This window comes from Crinia signifera, chromosome 1 (genome assembly GCF_055691185.1).
Source record: "Crinia signifera chromosome 1, ASM5569118v1, whole genome shotgun sequence".
NCBI classification, from domain to species: Eukaryota; Metazoa; Chordata; class Amphibia; order Anura; family Myobatrachidae; genus Crinia; species Crinia signifera.
Genome location: NC_139217.1, coordinates 110,984,070 through 111,008,413, shown reverse-complemented (window position 1 = coordinate 111,008,413; position 24,344 = coordinate 110,984,070). Strand labels below are relative to the sequence as shown.

The window sequence follows — 24,344 nt, the reverse complement described above, 5'->3', positions numbered from 1 at the left end:
TTACTCCACATGGGGGTTTTTCCTCTCCTGAGTGCTGATGGATGATTCTTCGTGAGTCACGAAGCTTCCACCATCTTGTTCCTTTTATACAAGTTTGTAAGAATTCTGGACCAACCTTATTTTAGAATTTCCTATTTTATAATGCAGAGCAAAAATAATATTTACATTGTACTTGAAAAAAAAGTTTTCATTTATTTGTTAAATATATTTTGCTTGATTTTGTCCTTATTTTATTTTACTAATAATCGCTCTCAAAAGTGAAGAAGTATCAGTGAGGCCTGGCGGGGTACATGAGAGCATATTTAACTGTCTTAAAGGGGGGTGGGGGCAGAGCACAAATTTGTGTCCCCTCTGTGGTTCTGGCCAGCATTTTTAAGGATGCCCGGGGGATTTTCTAGGACCCATCTTTGCTTTATCCACCATCTCTCCAGGACCGTTTTTAGTAATGCAGGAATGTATACTAAATGTATGCGCTGCAAATTGTGCTGAAACTCAGAACAATTTCTGTGCATCCAGAGATTGGATGGCAAAATCGTTTTAGGAGGGCGCGTTTCAGACAATGCAGGTGTTAGGACCAATTTTATTGTAGTCTTTAACAGCGGCTCTGTGATGCTGCATGCTGGGAAATGGCGGCCGCTCACCAGGCTGCACAGGCTGGGGGATACCCTATTCCATCGCTTTTCTGCGAGGGAATTGCAATTACATTGTAATTGCATCAGGGAAAGGTGGCCCCCAGCATGCGAGAGACACAAGTTGCAGTTTGCTTTTTAGCAAAATTGCAACTGATGCTGAATTAGGCCTTATGTCAGATCATTATTGAAAAAAGTACGGTAATGTAGTATAATTCCTGAAGGTGGCAGTATTGGTGAAGGAAAGAAACTCAGTGCTATGAAACCCAATAAATGGTCCCAGAATTAATTATTTTCTACAAACAAATCCAAAATAAAGTATCCTCTCAAGGTCCAAGAATCTCATTAAATGTATGTTTTTAATATTGCTTTTGGGTATTCATGTGAATTTGTGTTTTTAAGAGGAAAGACCTTTCAGAAGCCTGACCTAATTACAAGCACTTTTCAGTTTTATTACACAGAGAATATCTCAACATTCTAAATATACAAAGCTCAATATTTAACAGCATATTGGACATCACAGATACAGGTATAAAACAGTATCGTTAGAGAGTTACTAGCATGATTTTGGTGATTTAAAGCATCATGTGAAAACAGGTTGATTTTACAATAAAAAATTTTTTTAAATCTCAAAGGAACTTTAGTCTTGCTACTTCACTCAACTTGCAGGTTACAATTTGGGCATTTAGGTGTGACTCAGTGAAGCAATATTGCTGTCAGTGATACAGAGAATTATTGCTGCTGCACATACGTAAATGTCACACTGCGCGTGTACTGCTATAGTCTTGCAATGGTGGTTGCAGTAATTATTTTTTCACACAGTGACTGACAGGGAGCATTGAGTGGCAACTAATATAGGCATAACTAGACCATAGTGGGCCCCATGGCAAAAGGTAAACTGCAGAGTGGCAGCAAAGGAAGCATGGAATAGGGCAGAATGGCATCAAGGTACAGGCAGAGTGGAAGTAGGGGGTGCAGTTGGCAGAGCAGTATAGCAGTACGGTGAGCAGGATACAGGGTAGAGAGTGACAGTGTGTAGTACACTGAACGGTATAGCATGCTATGCTGCTGAGTGACATACACTATGTAGACATCTGTACACATCATGTGCATGCCACTGTGTAATAGACCTACCTCCCGACACCACCCCCAGCAGTGCCAGGCACAGCAACAGCAGAGACCTGCACTTATCCATAATGGAAGATATCTGTCAGCCCAATCACGGCACAGGGAGGGCAGGAACCAAGAACTTGGAGAGCAGCAATGTGATTCGGTCACAGGCTGCAGGGAGGGAAAAGTTCAGTTACCAAAAAATAAACTGATTTGTGTCACTGTCGCCATAGTACCAACCAGGGGCGGATTGGGATGGAATACCCGGGAAATTCCTGGAAGCAGCCCTAATGGGGGGCAGGATCTGTATAGGGAGAGGGCATGATACTCCCTTCTCATAGGGCCTGATTTTGAGTCAGAGGCAACTGACTGTGGGCCATATGTATCAAGCTTCAAAAGGTGATAAAGAGGAGAGTGATAAACAACCAGCCAATCAGCTCCTACCTGTCCTTTTTCAAACCCGGCCTGTAACATGACAGGTAGGAGCTGATTGGCTGGCTGTTTGTCACTCTCCATTTTATCACTTTTTTAAGCTTGATACATCTGGGCCTTTATGTTAATGCTGCTACACAGCCCTTCCCTGGAGATGCGCCATAGTCCCAACATCAATTAGGATGCTGGTGCTGGAATCCTAGGGGAATGCCTACACTTTCTGGGATGCTCCATGTGAATTTGCAGATTTACAATACAGGAAGGAAACTTGTTTGAGGGGAGCTGGACTGCCAATGCGGGTGCATGTGTGTGGTTAGGGTTATAGGGTGCGTGGGTGTGTGGATAGTGTTATAAGGTGTGTGGGTGTGTGTGTGGTTAGGGTTATAGGGTGTGTGTGTGTGTGGTTAGTGTTATAAGGTGTGTGGGTGTGTGTGGTTAGGGTTATAGGGTGCGTGTGTGTGTGTGGTTAGGGTTATAGGGTGCGTGTGTGTGTGTGTGGTTAGGGTTATAGGGGGTGTGTTTGTGTGGTTAGGGTTATAAGGTGTGTGGGTGTGTGTGTGTTGTTAGTGTTATAAGGTGTGTGGGTGTGTGTGGTTAAGGTTATAGGCTGTGTGGGTGTGTATATTTAGGGTTATAGGATGTGGGAGGATATGGTTAGGCTGTGTGTCTGTGGGGGCGGGGGTCTATGGTTAGTGGTTTAGGCTGTGGAGGGTATGGTTTGGGTTAAAGGCTATACTGTATGTGTGTTTGTGTGTTTGGGGGGGGGGGGGGGGGGGTCCGGATGACCCTGAAGCACTTCCTGAACACTGCTCGATCGGAGCTGTGCGCCAATTGTGGCAGCAGTAAGTCAGCTTGCAGGGCTGGCTGCAAAGGTGTAGGAGGTGCGTTGGGGATGTCGGACCAATGGGAAATGGCCTGTTATTTTGGCAGGGCCATTCTGCCCCTGTTACCAACAAATCAGCTTCTGACATTTTACAGGTGGTGTTTGAAACTGCCAGGAGCTGATTTATTAGTAATTTATTTTTCTCCAAGTTTCCCCATTATAAGTCTTTGAAGATTTAAAAGATTGTGTGAAAAAGGACCATGATTAGATTATTAAAAAAAAACATATTTTATTAATGCTTTAACATGTGACATCATAATGAACCAACAGTCTTTAAAATTGACTATGAACATTTGAAACAGAGTTATAGGGGCAAATGTACTAATAGAACTAAGATGGGATGTTTGCCAGAGCATCCAATCAGATTCTATCTTTTATCTTTTAGTAGAATATGAATGGTTGCTATGGGCAACATCCCATCTTCAATAGAACTCCTATCGTATTACCATTGTATTGATATAGATTTCAATAAGTGAATTGCTTAAATCAGATTCAATAACATACAATTTCAAAAAGATATCAGCAGGTCATTAACCCTTTGATTTCCAACATTGCTGTGAGAGATCCTCAAAATATCTTCTAAAAATGGCAGCATCGCTCACAGCAACTTTTCTTTTAGTATAAATAAATACAAATACAACTGTCAATTAATTGTGAGCAGCACTGGCATTTTTAACATTTTTTTTGAGGATCTTACAGAGAAACGTTGGCACTCAAAGGGTGATATTTAATGAGATGCGAAAACAGTTTTTTTTGCGACACCGCATGGTTTTCCAAAATCGCATATTAAATGAGAAAAACGCGCATTTTGCCACGAATTCGCACATTGTGAAGGTGCAATATTTTGTTATGCCGGAACTCACATACAGATGTTTTCCCATTATAAGGTATACAAATCGCATATTTAATGAGATGCGAAAATGGGAAAATGTTACTAAAAATCGCCACACACACCAGGTTCTGACAGGTGAATTTGTGCATGGTCCTGTCTTAAAAAATGTGTAAAAGTTAATAAAAAAAAAAGGTCCCCCCTCCTGTGCATAACCAGCACCGAGCTCATTGAGCCAGACCTGGTTCCAAAAAAACGGGGGCCAAAAAGCATAGGGGTCCCCTGTATTTCTGAAACCAGACCCAGACTCTTGGACCGGTCCTGTTTCCAAATATACGGGGGCCAAAAAATCTGGGGGTCCCCCGTATTTTGAAACCAGCACCTGGCTCCAACAGCCCAACAGTCATGCCACACTTTTTACATAAGGTCCCCCGGCCGTACCATGAGCACCGTGGCTGGTCAGCCTTGGGAGGGGTACCTGGGGGAGTGGGGACCCCCCAATGAAGCCCGGGGCTGTCACCGACGTTCCTGGCCATTGCACGTCTGATAGTGTTAAATCATTCATACATAACATTGCTTTATACAGGCGAACTACAAGTGCCAGCAGGCCTCCCCCGCATGCTGGGCATTGGCGAACCATACGTCCCAGCATGCGGGGCATTAATGGGCCCGCTGGGACTTGTAGTCCACCTGTAAAAAAGAATGTTAAAATAAAACACACACACAGAATAGTACAACTTTATTACACACACAAACACACACCTCAATTTTACACCAATATACTTACCGAACCAGGGTGGACCTCCTCCACAGCTAGCTCATCCCGCACTGACAGCGGGATGAGCCAGTTTCCTCTGGCGCTGCTAACAGCTGTCCCAGCGCTATAGAGGCATCGAGCTAAGGTCGCTAGCAGCCTCTATAGCGCTGTTAGCAGCGCCGGAGGAAGCCGGCTCACCCACGTAATTTTTTCCCCATTTTTTAAACTTAAAAAAATTTGCACATTTTCATGACTAAAAATCGCACATTTTCATGACTAAAAATCACACATTATCAAACTTTATTGCACCTTTTTGCCCGGATTTAGCATCCCATTAAATATGCATATTCCGGGGAAAAAATTTGATTTTGAAAAGTGCGATAAGGTGCGATTTTGGAAAGTGACTAAAAATCGCATCCTATTAAATGTCACCTTGTCACACCAGGGGGCTTAGTCGACGAGACTGAGACCTCTGGTGGGGACCTGGACCGGTACCTGAACCGGGAAGGTTGGAGAGGACCCTTGCGCATGGAGTGCGCGACAGTGCACCCAGAGCCAATAAGCAGTCAGAGGTAAAATACAACCAGAGTTTATTTGCAGATGGTTGTAATATTAACAGACAGTAAAGTATGCAGGAGAAATGACAGTTTATGCAGATTGCAATACTTTACAGATGTGATGATATGTGGGATCGATGGTGGAACATCGGATGTGGAGACTGTGGGTCCGGAGTGACGGATGGAAGACTTGAGCTTGACTGTGGGTCCGGAATGACAGACGGAAGCTTGGCTTGGAGATCCGGAATATCGGACTATCGATGATGATGTGGTAACATCGGATTCAGGTATCGGATATGGAAGATGACTGTGGGTCCGGAATGACGGACGGGAGATGACTGTGGGTCCGGAATGAAGGACGGAAGCAGGAGATCCGGAATATCGGACTAGCGATGAAACATCGATGGTGGATGATGCTGGAGCATCGGAAGGACCAGAGTCCCGGAGCTAGGCTTGGTCGCTGGGCTGAGAGGCAGGATCACAGGCGGTGGAATAACCTGGACTTCACAGGAGATGGAACAACCTGGAACACACTGCAGCATGGAAAACAACACCAGCAGAGAAATACACTTGCACGGAGACAAGGACAGCTAACCATACACTGGAGACAACTGAAGCACTAGCAATGGTTCTGAGAGCTCCCAGCATACTTATCCCCACTGGGTGGCCAGGATTGGCCGAGGAAGTATGACAGGGAGATCAGAACCAACAGGATTGGACAGCACAGACATGTGACTGGAAAGAACATGGCAGCCCCCATGTCTGCTATGGCGGGAAAGTGTGTTTGTGCACACCATGCTGGATACTGGGAGCAATTGCGGCGGACAGGTGGATTGCCGTGCACTGGGGACTGTCACTGGGAGACAGGAGGCCGGCAGAGATGACGTCTGGACCGCAAGCTGAACCTGCGGAGGCACTTAGCCGGTAAGAAAGTCTGTCTGACAGCTCGGATCGTGACACACCTTTAGGGTTAGGGAACATATGTATTTCATACCATAAGTCTTTCAAAAACCATTAAACATTGTTCCCTTAGTAGAGACAAGTAGAACCTCTATAGCACTCCAGGTTATAAAGATTTTTTTGAGCTTCTTTTTGGAGAGATGCCTCAAGCCAATCCATATGAAAACTGAAAAATTATTTTTCTTTAAACATTTCAACGGTTTGTGTGGCAATCTGTATCCATGATTGCAAAATAGCTTTAGAGGATAGTTAATTAATTAAGCAGTATGAAGAGCATAACGCATGCAATCAGCAAAGTCATAATGTTGCACCCTCTACTGGGCAGACTAGAGAACCTGTAGTTGGTGTGTGGATGGTCAGATGGCAGAGGAAATATAGACATATACAGTATATTCAGAATGGATATGACCTATTGTCAGTTAGAATTGCATTCAGGTAGTACTGTAACTTGTTGCATTCAGGTAGTACTGTAACTTGTTAATTAAATAACCTCTGCCCCATTGCTGACATGCCCTCTTTAATAAAATCCCGTTAACAGCTATGCTTTATGTGTCTAGTAAATCCAGCCCCAACTCTGGTAGAGTCATCCTTACTGTACAAACATAGAAAAAGGGCCAGAGGGCACTGTCACAATTTCCGCTTAGATGATTAAACTGCAATTAACAAAAAAATGTGTCACACTAAAATACAAACCTTGAAAAAAGTATGAAAACAAACTTTTTCCATTTTACCTTTTAACTCCAGACCTATTGAACTGTGAAACGGAGGCAGTAACATTCCTCCCAAGCAAAAGCCAAAAGTGACTCAGAGAAAACGTTTTAACATTGAGCCATAAAATGCTGCCTCTAATCATAATGCAATTACACGTAGCTTTCAATCAAGTAGCAAGGTAAAGATTCTTTTTATATTCTTGCTAACTTGTGCAAGGCTACTCAAAGACAACTCTATTAAATCTCAGGCAATACTAAAGGCTGCTCAGCCTTGCAGTTTAGTGCAATCAGATTGAAAGAATATACCCTTCAATCTGCTGCAGTAAAATTTTAAAATTAAATTCCTTGAGGATTCAACTTCACTGCAGGTATTATAGCTTTTAAATTAATTATTGTGTTAAACTGTCAGTCCAATATTTTACTTCACCTTACTTTGCTTCTTCCAACCGAAGAATTATTGCATGGTTTATTAAACTTATATCTAGTGTACTCTGTTATTATTGTTGTTAGTATTGCTGCTTTATGTGGCGTGTGTTCCTAATCACAAGTAATATTTCTAGAATAAAGAAATTACTAGAAAAAAGCCTTGCTATTGCTCTAACATAATAGATTCAGTATCCTCATGTTGCAAATTAAACTTCTAAGCTGAAGGTGCGTAACTTTTTTAAATATATCTTTTGATTTAACCTGTCCATATCCAGAAGGAGATTGCACAGTGACAGTTTTTACCTATGGGCTGCAGGACTGTAGCCCCTCCAGGCAAAATCCGCCTGTGAGACTGCTCTAGCTTCACTGTGACTGGCAGTGACTTCCTATTGGAAGTCTAACCTGCCAGTCACTACAGCAGTCCCATTGGGAGGTGTTCCTTCCCTCCGGGATGCCTCTATATGCGTTGCCAAGCGGCAGCCTATATAAACCGGTTTCTGCGCATGTGCAGTACGAGGACGATACTGCACATGTGCTGGACCCTGAATATGCCTCTGTGGGCTGCTGCAAAAGCAGCCCATAGAGGCTGGGGGCTGGGCATGAGAAGAACAGTGAGGACCATACTCATGAGAAAAACTGTGAGTGAAGAGAAGACGAGTGAGGACCACACTCATAAGAAGAATAGTGAGTCATGAGAAGAATAGTGAGTCCCATACTCATGAGAAGAATAGTGGGGACCATACTCATGAGAAGAACTGTGAATCAAGAGAAGAACAGTGGGGACCAAGCTCATGAGAAAAATAGTGGTTCCCATGCTCATGAAGAGTATAGTAGGAACATACTCAGAAGAATATTGAGTAACATGCTCATGGGAAGAATAGTGGGGCTGATGCTTGAGGAGAATAGTAAGGACCATGCTTATGAGAAGAATAGTGGGGACATTGCTCACGAGAAGTATAGTGAGGAAAATCCCTGTTAATACTGGGGATCAGCCGTGATCGGCCTTCTTAGTAAATTTCCCCCATAATCTATGTCACTACAAAAAGAACTTTAGTACCTCTCATCTAGAGACTTAATTACAATTCTAAGGTGATGGCATTACAATATTTTCTATGGTCTGGATTCAAGAATATATATTTATTGTAGATTGCAGATTGTTCATTTCCCCAAGTGATAAGCTGCTCTGACTTCTCGGAGCAGTGTATTGGCATCTAATCCCCTGGATCTTCCATGCACTTTCCTAGGCGACAGGATCGCATTCGATACATCGCATGTGGTCCTTCTACATGTGAAGTATCGCTGCGATCCCCACTTCCTGTTGCAGGGAGGGGGGGGGGGGGGGGGCAATCTGAGATCATATGTGCAGCACGTATGATTTCTGGCTATGATCCGATGCGCAAAAAAAGTGGGTGACAGGAATAGGGCAACAGGGGCAGCAGTGGGCCCCTTATTCCTCAGAGGCCCCAATGCACTGCACCGGCTGCACCAATGATAGTTCCACCTCTGGTTTTAGCCAGTGGCCATATCAGTGGCAAGCAGGAGTTCTATCCATTCACACAGACAGCAATTAATGCTGTAGATTGTTTAGATTTCAAAGTAGCATGCCATGTTTGGCTATCCACATAACCCACACATTTTACACTGTTCATTCAAACTATTATTAACCCTTTGTTGGAAATGTGGATTGATGCCACAGCAAGTACCCAAAAAAATGTTCTTTATGGTGTTTAGAAATAAATAAACACACATTTTCTTTTGGCTCACTTGCTAATACTCTCCCCTCCCACCAACATACACACACACACACACACACACACACACACACACACACACACAGGTAAATATACTGCAGTCCAAGGAGGTCTGGGATTTTGTTTTAGAACGCCAGTATTTTTATATGGAGGCAATCTAGGGACAACTACTATAGGTTGCTATTTCCTTATAAATGATTGATGCTTTAAAAATACAGCAAACCCGTTCCTATTACTTTTACCCCACACCGTTCTGCCTGTTTTCTGTAGTTCCCTTTGCCCTAAACATGATGTAAAGTAGTATTTTATGAATATGTATAATTTTGTTTGGGTATTGCATAAATAAATGTATTATAATGTGACCAGCTCAAAAAGTGCCGACGGTGTGTTGTGCGCACATGCGCATACCCCGGGTGCAAACAGCTTCAGCGAGTTTCATCGAACCATTCACTCCGGACAGGGAGGTCTGTGGGCGGGCAGGGAGCCATAGCAGGAGAACACCCAGTGTTTTATGGTCGTCTTCATAAATATGTTGGACGATCCTTGAGAATGCCAGCAGACTGACGTCAGTACCGCCGCTTTTCAGCGATCTCCGTCCAGAATAAAAGTAGGTATAGACTTTACTTTTATCCGTGAACGGAGAGAAAATCATTTGATGTCAGTTACCATTGAATTCTTTTTTGTCCGGGCAGCCGCATGCGTGGGGATGTGTTAAGGAAAACATGCTAGCGGCAGGATTTGGAGGGACGCAGTCTACAAACAGGTCTGAATCAGGCCCAATTAGTGCTGCACAGGAATGATAAAGATGGGGTGTTGCCCATGACAACCAATACTTCCTTGTTAATTTAGCACCTTCTAGTAGATGATAGAGCGCATCTGATTGGTTGCTATATGCAACATCCCATCTTCAACAGAACTCCCGTATTTGTAAATTTACCACGGTGGCTCTCAAGGCACCAGGAAAGCCAAATTCAGGTGCCATAGGTCAGCAACATCTAACCCTCAGTTAGGGCATGATTCATATATATAATTGTAAACAGCAACCATGCCAGCTCTTGAAGGAACAAAGGATATTTGGCCAGATGCACTAAGCTTCAAAAGTGATAAAATGGAGAGGTATAAACAGCCAGCCAATCAGCTCCTGCCATGTCACAGACTGTTTGAAAAATGTCAAACAGGAGCTGATTGGTTGGTGGTTCACCACTCCCCACTTTATCACTTTTAAAGCTTAGTGCACTGGCCCATTAACTTTTAGTTGTTGCTGCAGCTGTTAAATAATATGGTTGGTAGCAGCGCAATGAATATAGACTAAGCCCAGCATTCACAAGCACATATATAGGTACTTATGTATTATCTGGGCTCCCATGTTAGATGCACCCCATTTTTTCATACCCCTACTATCCAACTACGCATGGAGTCGATTTTATATGGTGTGGCGAGCGCAGCGAGCCACCGTGCCTAAAGCGTGGCGAGGGGACGCGGTCTCATAAGAAAAACGGGAGCCCAGATATTACATAAGTACCCTTATATATTGATGCACTGTTGGAAGGCTGGTGCAATAATATCATACCTCCCAACTGTCCTACTTATCACGGGAACGTCCTGGTATTTTGGGACGTTCCCGCATCCCTTTTCAGTGGCAAACGGAGGATTTTCAGAAGGGGGTTTCCAGAGGGGCGGAGCAAAGCACGGAGATGGACACTTAGGTGACCCAGTATATGCCGGGTCAGTTAAAGTATTATAGATAGACCAAATGTATATAAATAATAATAATAATAATAATAATAAAAAAAAATATATATATATATATATACAAAGGGTGGTTTAGAGTGCGCTAAAGAAAACTCAACAATTAAAATTAGACATTTAATAAATAGTCTTTACAAAGACTTCAAGCTTTAAAAGTACAGTATATCTGTTATTGGTACAGGTGATGAAATAGGCCCAACGCGTTTCGTCAACGAATTGACTTCATCAGGGGCTTGACGGACAGTTAGTCGGCCAGATGTATAAACACTGTAAATAATACAAACAGCATATTTCATTCATATGAACATTAAAAACAAAATCTCAGATGACAAACAGGATATGGAGTGGAGGATATATATATATACATACAGGGGCGTCAACAGCAGTGTAGACCCCTGGGCATAGCGATGTATTGGGGCACCTACCGATCCCCCAGTGGTAGGGGTGGGGGAAGCTTTGATGTCCCCCAGGTGGTAGGGGGTATTATATCAACCGCTCAGCATGTAGGGCCTGGATCAGTAATTTCCGCTAATTACCCCTTTACTGCACAGATGGTGGGAGATGGGGGCATTGGGCTGAATAAAGGGGCCCTGATACATAACTTCCAGGGTGGTAGAGGATGTTTAATACGCAGAGGAGGGGTGTATATTGGAGGGGCCTATTATTCATAATTTTCTGGTGGGAGGACAGCTTGCTTGACTGCAGATATCTCCAGTTCCCGGAAATAGATTTATTAGATTTTAATGGAATTAAAAACTAGAGAATCCCACCTACCAAATGGTATTGGGGACTAGGGGATCAGAGTTCAGGAGGCAGAGCAATCTACCAACGAGCATATACAACTACATACCAGATGTGTGGAGATGGAGCAGTAACCAGCTGCTGGAAGGCTGATATCTCTGGTTCTGGGAACAGTAGAGACAAGGTATTAGTGTCCATCAAAGGGGGAGAGTCCCAGCTTTTGGAATATACCTTCAGCAAAAATCTTAGTCAGACAGAACCTGAAATATCTGACTGGGAATAACAACTAACAGGCTTGGATGGGGACCACTGCTTTGAAGTCAGATATCTCCAGTTCCCAAGGGCCGATTTTTACAATTCTTGTACCCCTGGAAAGAGGGGATCCTCAGCTTTCATGTGAGGGCCCTTAGACTCCTGGGGGGGTTTCTGGGTACTCAGAAACCCCCCCTGCGTGCGCTACTGCCCTTACACATGAAGCCAAATGGAATGAGCCAAAATTCACATAATGCCACACGGATTGAGCCAAATTCATAAAATGCCACATGGATTGAGCCAAAATTAACATAAAAACACACAGATTGAGCCAAAATTCACATAATGCCAAATGGATTGAAAATACAAGAAAGTATCAACCAAACGGTGCGCAATAAAGTACCTCGTGCAGCTAGATACAAATTCACACAGTAGAAAAACACCTGTAACTACTGACAAAAGGACAATGTAGAAAGAAAGATTGTGAATTTGAGAAATCAGCGCTCAAGGTGACAATATGTAAATAATGAACAATACTTATGCTCAAAAGGGTACTGGTTAACTGATTTCACAGAGTGTAGTACCAAATTGCAAAATTCGGTACTTGTTTCCTAGCACGGCCACACCGACATCAATCCAAAGGGGGAGAGTCCCAGCTTTTGGAATATACCTTCAGCAAAAATCTTAGTCAGACAGAACCTGAAATATCTGACTGGGAATAACAACTAACAGGCTTGGATGGGGACCACTGCTTTGAAGTCAGATATCTCCAGTTCCCAAGGGCCGATTTTTACAATTCTTGTACCCCTGGAAAGAGGGGACCCTCAGCTTTCAGGTGAGGGCCCTTAGACTCCTGGGGGGGTTTCTGGGTACTCAGAAACCCCCCCTGCGTGCGCTACTGCTTTTGGGGCCGGCATATGTAAATAGATGCTGTGCGCATGTGCAAAGCGTCTATTCCTGCAGCTGGAGGGGCTGGGGGCATAGTGTTCGGCACTGTGAGGGCATGCTCAGCAGCTCTGTGAGCAGCTCTCACAGCGCCAAAAACAGGGCGTGGTCTTGCGTGGTCATGTGGCAGTATTGCGAGTATAGGCCACTTTCTATGAGGCCACACCCCCAAAAATTCGGCCTACGGCACGCGAACTGTCCCGCGGGGCTGCACGCAGATGTTGGGAGGTATGTAATGTGAAATGATTATGATTGCTCTATGGCTGATAGTACTGAAATCACTAGGTTGGCAGCTACGTCATGTAGGGTCAAAGACATCTGACCTTTCCATTTGGACTACTGCAGTAGAGATCTACTTTACATATCATTTTTAAAGAGGAAATGAACAGATGTTATTTTATTTATCTTAATTTCATTTTTGTTTTATTTTAACTAGTTTCATTTACTTTGTGTTTGTATTTTGAATTTCTATTTGTATTTAATTATATTTTTTATTGAAATTCGACTTTCACATTTATTAATAACATAAGACACTGTATTCTCTGGTGTATTTGACACTTCGTTAAATAATTATAGTTTGTACAAATAAAGCCATGTGCTACCACTGTCAAGCCTCTATGCTTTCATCTAAACTATTGTGCTGTGTAAATATACACATTTGTGTTAACTCTGTCTGGCACGAATGCTACTGTTTTTGCTTGCAATCATTCTTAATCCAATGCATTCACTTAGGGGTAAAGTATATACTGCATGTGAGTATATACAGTATATATATATATATATATATATATATAACCCAACCCTCACTCTGCAACTCAGTTGCAGTGCTTCCAGAGACCTCCCTTCACATACAGTGTAATTGTTCCTCCCTTCTGGCAAAATATGGTGTTTTGATTCTGTCACAAGTAGAGATGTGCGGGCTCGGATTTCAGAGATCCGAGCCCCCACGGACGTCATCATTCCGAGCCCGATTCCGAGCAGCGCTCGGAGATTCCCGCCTGACTCGGTCCGTCCGCGTGATTAGAAAGTCATCTCCCGGCGTCGGATTTCGCGAGGCTTTATAAGCAGCTGCCGCACCCCGCCATCTTCACTCCAGTCAAGTAGTGGGTTGGGAGAGGGTGTGTTGGTGCTGCTGCTGGGGCTTAAACTTGAGCTTGACCTTGAGCTTTTGCAATCGCTGGTGCTGTCTCTCAGTGCTGCTGTGTAGTAGTCTAACTGTGTACTTGTAGTACTACTGTCTCCTCTGTGCGGTCTACCTCTGGTGTGCTGTGCTGCCTGTAATTGATTATTTTATTTGCTGGGGCTGTCTCCCTCAGTGCTGCTGTGTACTCTGTTCTCAGCTTAGGACAACAGTCTAACTGTGTACTGTACAGTACTACTGTCTCCTCTGTGCGGTCTACCTCTGGTGACCTGTGCTGTAATTAATTATTTTATTTGTTAGGGCTGTCTCCCTCAGTGCTGCTGTGTACTATACTATTTTCTCCTCTGCTTAGAAGAACAGTCTAACTGTGTACCTGCCTGTAGTACTACTGTCTCCTCTGTGCTGGGGCATACATCTGGTGCTGTGCTGTGCCATTTATTATATATATAATTATTAATTATATTAAATATAAATATATATAGTCCACTGGTGCTGCACTGCTGCCTGCACTGAATCTGCCAGTCTGGCGGTCTGTGGTCTGGGGCTCACTGGCTAAAATAAATAATTAAATACTGCCTGCCTAATAAATAATTAAATACTGCCGTATATCTCTACCTTTGTGGTCTGGGGCTCACTGGCTATACTGCCGTATGTACCGTCTGGTCTGGGGCTCACTGGCTAATAAATAATTAAATACTGCCGTATATCTCTACCTTTGTGGTCTGGGGCTCACTGGCTATACTGCCGTATGTACCGTCTGGTCTGGGGCTCACTGGCTAATAAATAATTAAATACTGCCTTTCTAATAAATAATTAAATACTGCCGTATATCTCTACCTTTGTGGTCTGGGGCTCACTGGCTATACTGCCGTATGTACCGTCTGGTCTGGGGCTCTCTGCCTAATACTGCCGTACCTGTGTGGTGTGTGGCTCACTGCCCAATACTGCCGTATCTACCCTCTGGCCTGGGGCTCTTTGCCTAATACTGCCGTACCTGTGTGGTGTGTGGCTCACTGCCCAATACTGCCGTATCTACCCTCTGGTCTGGGGCTCACTGCCTAAATACTGCCGTATATCATTATCTACCTGTCTGGTCTGGGGCTCTCTGCCTAATACTGCCGTACCTGTGTGGTGTGTGGCTCACTGCCCAATACTGCCGTATCTACCCTCTGGTCTGGGGCTCACTGCCTAAATACTGCCGTATATCATTATCTACCTGTCTGGTCTGGGGCTCTCTGCCTAATACTGCCGTACCTGTGTGGTGTGTGGCTCACTGCCCAATACTGCCGTATCTACCCTCTGGTCTGGGGCTCACTGCCTAAATACTGCCGTATATCATTATCTACCTGTCTGGTCTGGGGCTCTCTGCCTAATACTGCCGTACCTGTGTGGTGTGTGGCTCACTGCCCAATACTGCCGTATCTACCCTCTGGTCTGGGGCTCACTGCCTAAATACTGCCGTATATCATTATCTACCTGTCTGGTCTGGGGCTCTCTGCCTAATACTGCCGTACCTGTCTGGTGTGTGGCTCACTGCCCAATACTGCCGTATCTACCCTCTGGTCTGGGGCTCACTGCCTAAATACTGCCGTATACCATTATCTACCTGTCTGGTCTGGGGCTCTCTGCCTAATACTGCCGTACCTGTGTGGTGTGTGGCTCACTGCCCAATACTGCCGTATCTACCCTCTGGTCTGGGGCTCACTGCCTAAATACTGCCGTATATCATTATCTACCTGTCTGGTCTGGGGCTCTCTGCCTAATACTGCCGTACCTGTGTGGTGTGTGGCTCACTGCCCAATACTGCCGTATCTACCCTCTGGTCTGGGGCTCACTGCCTAAATACTGCCGTATATCATTATCTACCTGTCTGGTCTGGGGCTCTCTGCCTAATACTGCCGTACCTGTCTGGTGTGTGGCTCACTGCCCAATACTGCCGTATCTACCCTCTGGTCTGGGGCTCACTGCCTAAATACTGCCGTATATCATTATCTACCTGTCTGGTCTGGGGCTCTCTGCCTAATACTGCCGTACCTGTCTGGTGTGTGGCTCACTGCCCAATACTGCCGTATCTACCCTCTGGTCTGGGGCTCACTGCCTAAATACTGCCGTATATCATTATCTACCTGTCTGGTCTGGGGCTCTCTGCCTAATACTGCCGTACCTGTCTGGTGTGTGGCTCACTGCCCAATACTGCCGTATCTACCCTCTGGTCTGGGGCTCACTGCCTAAATACTGCCGTATATCATTATCTACCTGTCTGGTCTGGGGCTCTCTGCCTAATACTGCCGTACCTGTCTGGTGTGTGGCTCACTGCCCAATACTGCCGTATCTACCCTCTGGTCTGGGGCTCACTGCCTAAATACTGCCGTATATCATTATCTACCTGTCTGGTCTGGGGCTCTCTGCCTAATACTGCCGTACCTGTCTGGTGTGTGGCTCACTGCCCAATACTGCCGTATCTACCCTCTGGTCTGCGGATCACTGCCTAAATAATGCCGTATAACATTATCTACCTGTCTGGTCTGGGGCTCTCTGCCTAATACTGCCGTACCTGTGTGGTGTGTGGCTCACTGCCCAATACTGCCGTATCTACCCTCTGGTCTGGGGCTCACTGCCTAAATACTGCCGTATATCATTATCTACCTGTCTGGTCTGGGGCTCTCTGCCTAATACTGCCGTACCTGTGTGGTGTGTGGCTCACTGCCCAATACTGCCGTATCTACCCTCTGGTCTGGGGCTCACTGCCTAAATACTGCCGTATATCATTATCTACCTGTCTGGTCTGGGGCTCTCTGCCTAATACTGCCGTACCTGTGTGGTGTGTGGCTCACTGCCCAATACTGCCGTATCTACCCTCTGGTCTGGGGCTCACTGCCTAAATACTGCCGTATATCATTATCTACCTGTCTGGTCTGGGGCTCTCTGCCTAATACTGCCGTACCTGTCTGGTGTGTGGCTCACTGCCCAATACTGCCGTATCTACCCTCTGGTCTGGGGCACACTGCCTAAATACTGCCGTATATCATTATCTACCTGTCTGGTCTGGGGCTCTCTGCCTAATACTGCCGTACCTGTCTGGTGTGTGGCTCACTGCCTAATACTGCTGTATCTGTATAACTGCCTGCTGGTGCATACTCACTGACATATATATAATTGCACTCCAGTGGTTCTGTTCTGTGACATAACTCCACAATAATAATGGAGATCCAAAATATGGAGGTTAACAAACAAAGGAAAGATGAAGATGCACTTCCTCATAGTTCTGAAGCTGCTGCCACTAGTCATGACATAGACGATGAAATGCCAACAACGTCGTCTGCCACGGCCGATGCCCAGTGTGAAAGCAGAGGGCATGTACAATTGAAACCAAACTTCCGTAAAAGGAATAAAAATATGAAATGTAAATCGTTGGAAGAGAAACTTAAACTTGGCAATATGCCATTTACGACACGGAGTGGCAAGGAACGGCTAAGGCCATGGCCTAACTTCATGACTAGTGGTGCAGCTTCAGATGACGAGGAAAGTCCTCCTCCTCCGCTCTCCCCGCCCAATAGGAAATCAAAGAGAGTTAGGCTGACACCGACTCAAAAAAGTCTGAAAAAATTTCAGAAAAAAAAAATTCAGAAAATAAATCTGGAAAAAACTCATCCTTCTAAAGACATATCCCAAATCCCCACGGAGAGTTCGAGGGTGGCGGTGGTTGTGATGCCGGACCTTCCCATCACTGTACGTGAAGAGGTGGCTCCTTCCACCATTTGCAGTACGCCCTCTGCATATGCTGGAAGGATCACCCACAGTCTAGTTCCAGATTTTATCAGTGAAGGTGATGTTGTACACCAGGAGGAGGATATTGATGTAGCTGGCACTGAGGAGGAAGTTGTCGAGGAGGATGGAGACTTGGTTTGCTTAAATGACGCACCAGGGGGGAATGAGGCACCTTTGGGGGAAAAAGTTGTTGTCCATGGGATGAAAAAGTCCATCGTCATGCCTGGACAAAGGACCAATAAATCCACCTCTGCGGTCTGGAATTTTTTTTATCCGCATCCGGACAACAAAAGTATTGCCATTTGTAGCTTATGTAAAACTCCAATAAGCAGGGGTAAGGATCTTGCCCACCTAGGGACAACCTCCCTTCAACGTCACCTAAAGACGCGTCATGGTTCAGTGTTTAGTCCAGAAAGTGCGGCTAGCAGTCCAGCGACACCTAAATCACTTGGTCCTCCTTTTGGAGCCAAATGCCTGAAAAGCATACCACCAACTCCCTCCTCGACAAATTCCTCCTCGATCCGGATAGGGGGGAGTCCTGCAGTCCATCTCACCTGCATGAATGACTCCATAGATTCCTCCGGAGGATCCTGCAGCACTACGCCTACTACTACTACTACTGCCGCTGCTGCTCCTGGAAGTCAGTCATCATCCCAGAGGGGAAGTCAGTCATCATCCCAGAGGGGAAGTCGTAAGACCGCTACGTCTTTCACTAAGCAATTGACCGTCCAACAGTCATTTTCCATGAGGATGAAATACGACAGCAGTCATCCTATGGCAAAGCGGATAACTGCGGCCTTGACAGCTATGTTGGTGTTAGACGTGCGTCCGGTGTCCGCCATCAATGGAGTGGGATTTAAACGGTTGATGCAGGTATTGTGTCCCCGGTACCAAATCCCGTCTAGATTCCACTTCACTAGGCAGGCGATACCCGCGATGTACAGGGAGGTCAGAAAAAGTGTCCTCAGTGCCCTGAAAAATGCGGCTGTACCCACTGTACACTTAACTACAGACATGTGGACAAGTGGATCAGGGCAAACTAAGGACTATATGACTGTGACAGCCCACTGGGTAGATGCATCACCTTCCGCAGCAGCAGCAGCAGCAGCATCTCCTGCATGCCAGCTCCTTCTTAGGCAGGCTATGCTCTGTATCACCGGTTTCAAGAAGAGGCACAACGCCGACAACCTCTTAGAGAAACTGAGGGAAATCATCTCCTTGTGGCTTACCCCCCTTAGACTCTCCTGGGGATTTGTGGTGTCGGACAACGCCAGTAACATTGTGCGGGCATTAAACATGGGCAATTTCCAGCACGTGCCATGTTTTGCCCACACAATAAATTTGGTGGTGCAGCATTTCATAAAAAATGACAGGCGTGTGCAGGAGATGCTTGCGGTGGCACGCAAAATTTGCGGACACTTTCGGCATTCTGCCACAGCCTGCCGAAGGCTGGAGCGGGAGCAAAAACTCCACAACCTGCCCTGCCATCAGCTGAAACAAGAGGTGGTGACGCGCTGGAACTCCACCCTCTATATGCTGCAGAGGATGGAGGAGCAGCAAAAGGCCATTCAAGCCTACACAGCCACCTACGACATAGGCAGAGGAGCGGGGCTGCACCTGACTCAAGCGCAGTGGAGGCTGATTTCCGTGTTGTGCAAGGTTCTCCAGCCGTTTGAAGTAGCCACACGTGAAGTCAGTTCCGACACTGCCTGCATTAGTCAGGTGATTCCCCTGATCAGGCTGTTACAAAAGCAGCTGGAGAAAGTGAGGGAGGAGCTAAAGCGGAGCGATTCCGCAAAGCATGTCGCTATTGTGGATGAAGCCCTCCATACGCTTTGCCAGGATACGAGGGTGGTCAGTCTGTTAAAGTCAGAGGAATACATTTTGGCCACAGTGCTCGATCCTCGGTTTAAAGCGTATGTTGTGTCTCTGTTTCCGGCGGACACAAGTCTACAAAGGTGCAAAGACCTGCTGGTCAGGAGATTGTCATCTGAAGGGGACCGTGACACGGCCCCAGCTTCTCCTTCATTTTCTCCCACACCTGTGCCTGTGAGGAAACAGCTGCGATTTCCCACACAACCCGCTGGCGGGGATGCAGGGCAGGCAGGAGGGAGTTTGGACATCTGGTCCGGACTCAAGGACCTGCCAACGATTGCTGACATGTCTACTGTCGGTGCATTGGATGCTGTCAACATTGAAAAAATGGTGGATGATTACTTTGGTGACAGCATCCAAGTAGACATGTCAGACAGTCCTTACCTGTACTGGCAGGAAAAAAAGGCAGTTTGGAAACCCCTGTACAAACTGGCTCTATTTTACCTGAGTTGTCCCCCCTCCAGTGTGTACTCCGAAAGAGTATTCAGTGCAGCGGGGAACCTGGTCAGTGAGCTCAGAGGTTGCTCCCGAAAAATGTTGAGAAAATGATGTTTATAAAAATGAATTATCACTTATTCAATGAAGAGCAGGAATTGCCTCCAGAGATTATAACTGGACCTGTGATTGTGGAGTCCAGCGGGGACGAATTGATAATCTCTGAGAATGAGGAAGTACACACTGAAGGGGGCGAGGAATCAGAGGAGGAGGAGGATGATGATGATGATGATGATGAGTGACGATGACATCTTGTTACTGTAGAGCCAGTTTATACAGGGAGATATTATGAATTGGTTTATTTTTTGTGGGGGCCCAAACAAACCAATCATTTCAGCCACAGTTTTGTAGGCCCTGTCGCTGAAATGTTTGGTTTGTTAAAGTGTGCATGTCCTATTTTCGCAACATAAGGGTGGGTGGGAGGGCCCAAGGACAATTCCATCTTGCATCACCATTCATTATTCCTACTGCTGAGAGTCATTCATATGTGGGACTTGTCTTTTCAATGCATACAACTGTTTGCATTCCACTTGATTGCTGCACCTTCATGGGTGAGAATGTGATCTCCCTGACCTGGAGGAGTCAGGGCTGTTGCCGGAAGGCTCAATTACACTTATTTTTGGCCGGCTACACTTTTTTTTACCTGTCTGGTCTGGTGCCCACTGCTGACAGTCATTTTTAATGAGGGTATTGTCTTTCAAATGCATATAGCTGTTTGCATTCCACCTCATTGCTGCACCTTCATGGGTGAGAATGTGATCTCCCTGACCTGGGGGACTCAGGGCTGGGGCAGGAAGGCTCAATTACACTTCTTTTTTTGGGCGGCTAAACTTTTTTTACCTGTCTGGTCTGGTGCCCACTGCTGAGAGTCATTTTTAATGCACATCAGGGTCAGGATCAGGCACATCATAATTAATAATCAATCAATCATAATCAATCAATCATAATCAATCAATCTATCATAATCAATCAATCATAATCATAATCAAGCCTGGGCGGTTGCAATTAAAGTTCTTTGTGGGCGGCTAAAGTTTTTTTTAGTTTTCCAGTTACTGCAGTTTTATACATAGCTTGGTTTTAGTAAGTTGAAGACTTGTCAGTGCAATTTTCTTTTACAATATCCTTTATCTTTGCATGGACTTTGTGTATTTGGTTAGCATTCTGAGGTGTACACTGACTGCCTTCACCTTGAGCATGATCAGTTTCTGAAGCGGCAAATATCCTTTTGTTTTGAAGATAGTCACTTTCTTTGCCGTTAGTTGTACAGGCTGACCTACTAACAGACACAGTTGCTTCGGAACAAGTTGTTGGAAATTTTTTAGGAGATAAAGCTGTACAAACCTTCTGGCCCCCCTTTTCAATTTTTTATTGATTTGCAAACATTTTGTACTATTTGTCATATGTGCATAGCCTTTTAGAGAGAACTGCTTTTTCCTCATCAGATAACCTTTGTAATGATTTGACCTTCGCATCTCTCTCCTTTTTATTTAATGACAAGAACGATGAATACTTCTTTAATTTCTTCATCAACTGTTCTTTATTCATGAAATGGTCCGATAAAGCCTTTCCTCAAAACTTAAGTAAAGTTATGTTTCCTTGATAATACTTTCACAGCTCACAAAATTCTCATCACTGGCTTCCTTTTCTTTGCCACTTGATACCTTGTTTTCACAATAAAGATTGGTTTCTTTTTGATGACCAGTTGGGTACAATTAGTTACACATCTTTTTGGGCGGCTAAACTTTTTTGGGGGAGGCTGCATTTAAACTTCTTTGGGGGCGGCTGCAATTAAACTTCTTTGGGGCACAGGGGCACAGGGGGTATCCTGTAGTGGGCTGCCACACATTTTTTTAAATATGGATCTTTCAGCACAGAGACCAACTGCACATCAGGGTCAGGATCAGCCAGGTTGTTAAACGGGGTTTCGACCATGAATCAATCACATCATAAAATTAATTAATAATCAATCAATCAATCATAACCAGAATCAAGCCAGATAGGGGTCTTGTTAAATATGAAACTGACCAAAACAGATACACACACAACTAGTACTGCCTCATCTACCTGTCTGGTCTGGTGCCCACTGCTGAGAGTCATTCGTATGAGGGACTTGTCTTTTAAATGCATACAACTGTTTGCATTCCACTTGATTGCTGCACCAATCGCCCACTGCTGGCTGCAGCTCTCACCCTGCATTAATTTGGGAGTCTGCCACTGCAGTCTTTTTTTTTGGAGCCTTGAAACTTTTCGGGATGCTGTACTATCCGACACCTTTAGGTGGACTCTGGTCTGTCTTGTATCCAGCACAGTGGTCTCGTGTGCAAGAGATTGTTCTCTGTCCTCTTTTGGATTTGTGTCACCATCACCATCTTCATAGGTGAGAATGTGATCTCCCTGACCTGGGGAGTCAGGGCTGGGGCAGGAAGGCTGCAATTACACTTCTTTTTGGGCGGCTGCAATTACACTTCTTTTTGGGAGGCTAAATTTTTTTTATCCTCCTTTTTTAATCCTCTTATCTGCACAGCCGGGTCCATCAGTTACTGCCACTGCTGCAACCAATGCTAGTGATAGTTACGCATGCCCTATGGCATCACCACGGGCAGCAAAGTTTTCCAGTGCTGCATGGAGCAACAGTTCGCTGGCTTTCCATTTGACATCATCGCTGTCAGCATCCTCCTTATCTGCACAGCCGGGTCCATCAGTTACTGCTAGAGATGTGCGGGCTCGGATTTCAGAGATCCGAGCCCCCACGGACGTCATCATTCCGAGCCCGATTCCGAGCAGCGCTCGGAGATTCCCACCTGACTCGGGTCCGTCTGCGTGATTAGAACGTCATCTCCTGGCGCAGGATTTCGTGAGGCTTTATAAGCGGCTGACGCGCCCGCCATCTTCACTCCAGTCAAGTAGTGGGTTGGGAGAGGGTGTGTTGGTGCTGCTGCTGGGGCTTAAACTTGAGCTTGACCTTGAGCGCAATATTTTGCAATTATTTACCGTCATTTTCGTTCCTTCTAGGGGGCTGAAAACAGACTCTGTTGGAGGTGGTATGGCTGGTAGGGCCTCCTTTGTAACAAGAGTACGTGACATATTGGTCAGCGTTTTAGTCCGTAGTAAAGGTACTGTTGGGGCAGGTGGTGTAGCACTGGGAGCAGTGTACGTATCATTCTGTACAACTTTAGTGAAAGGTAATGTTTGGCCAAGTGAAAATTGGTTGCCCAATGTTCCTGGTCTTTTCTGTAAAGTATTTGCAGCTGTGAATTTCATCTGTTTGGAAGGGATGGGAGCAAGTTCCATCTCATCATCATCATCATAGTCATCATCCTGAGATGAGACCTGTTTAACAGGCTGGTGGTTGACCACATTTATTCGCATTCCCTTGACAGAGTTATTCAGACCTGAAATGGTCTTGTGTTGTGGAATCTGGATGGTTTTTGTGAGGTTTATTGCCGATGAACCTTGTGCCATAGGTGATTTAGCAGCTACTGTTGGAGCACTCCTCTTAAAGTAATCTTTTCACGAGCGTCCATCACTTTGATAGGCTTGTCTCCTGCCATGATCTGTTGCTTTCTCGAATTCAGCATTTCACGGGCGTCCTGCACTTTACCCCTTATGCGGAAGCGAGCATCTTTGGCCACCAACTTTTCACGGGCATCTTTTATCCCTAGTTTTTGGCGTGCATCAGTCACACCAATTTTCTGACGAGCATCAAATGTTCTCTGAAAACTGGTGGCAAGTGGACGATTGTTCACAGATGGTTGGAGTCTGGATCTCACGTTTCCTATACCTCCCCTGTTACTGACCCTGCGGTACATCCCGGTGCCCACGGACATTCCCCGTTTCCTGATCAGTTCATCCAGCGACACGTCGGCCATATTCCTCCAACCACACAGCTGCTATATCTTATTTGATAAAAATAAAAATAATACTTGTGCTGTGTGGGACTGTAAAAAAGAATTCCATGCTGCTTGTGCACTGACGTCTGCCACTGAGTGCCACGGCCAAGCAGTACCTAATAAGAAAAATAATTATTATAAATTCTGCTGGTGCACAATACTAGTATTGTTGACGTATCTACCTGTCTTGTGCCTAGTACTACTGTCTTATCTACCTGTCTGGTGCCTAGTACTGCCATATCTACCGTCTGGTCTGGGGCTCACTGCCTAATACTGCCGTAACTACCTGTCTGATCTGGGGCTCACTGCCTAATACTGCTGTACCTGTCTGGTCAGGGGCTCACTGCCTAATTTTTTTTGGAGCCTTGAGACTTTTAGGGATGCTGTACTAGCCGACACCTTTAGGTGGACTCTGGTCTGTCTTGTATCAAGCACAGTGGTCTC

At 45.3% G+C, this 24,344-nt stretch overlaps 1 pseudogene; it reads right to left on the bottom strand.

Annotated features, from left to right (window-relative positions):
* On the bottom strand, window positions 1–23,879 carry LOC146050702 (polymerase delta-interacting protein 3 pseudogene; annotated as a pseudogene).
* Between the last annotated feature and the right edge of the window lie 465 nt (window positions 23,880–24,344).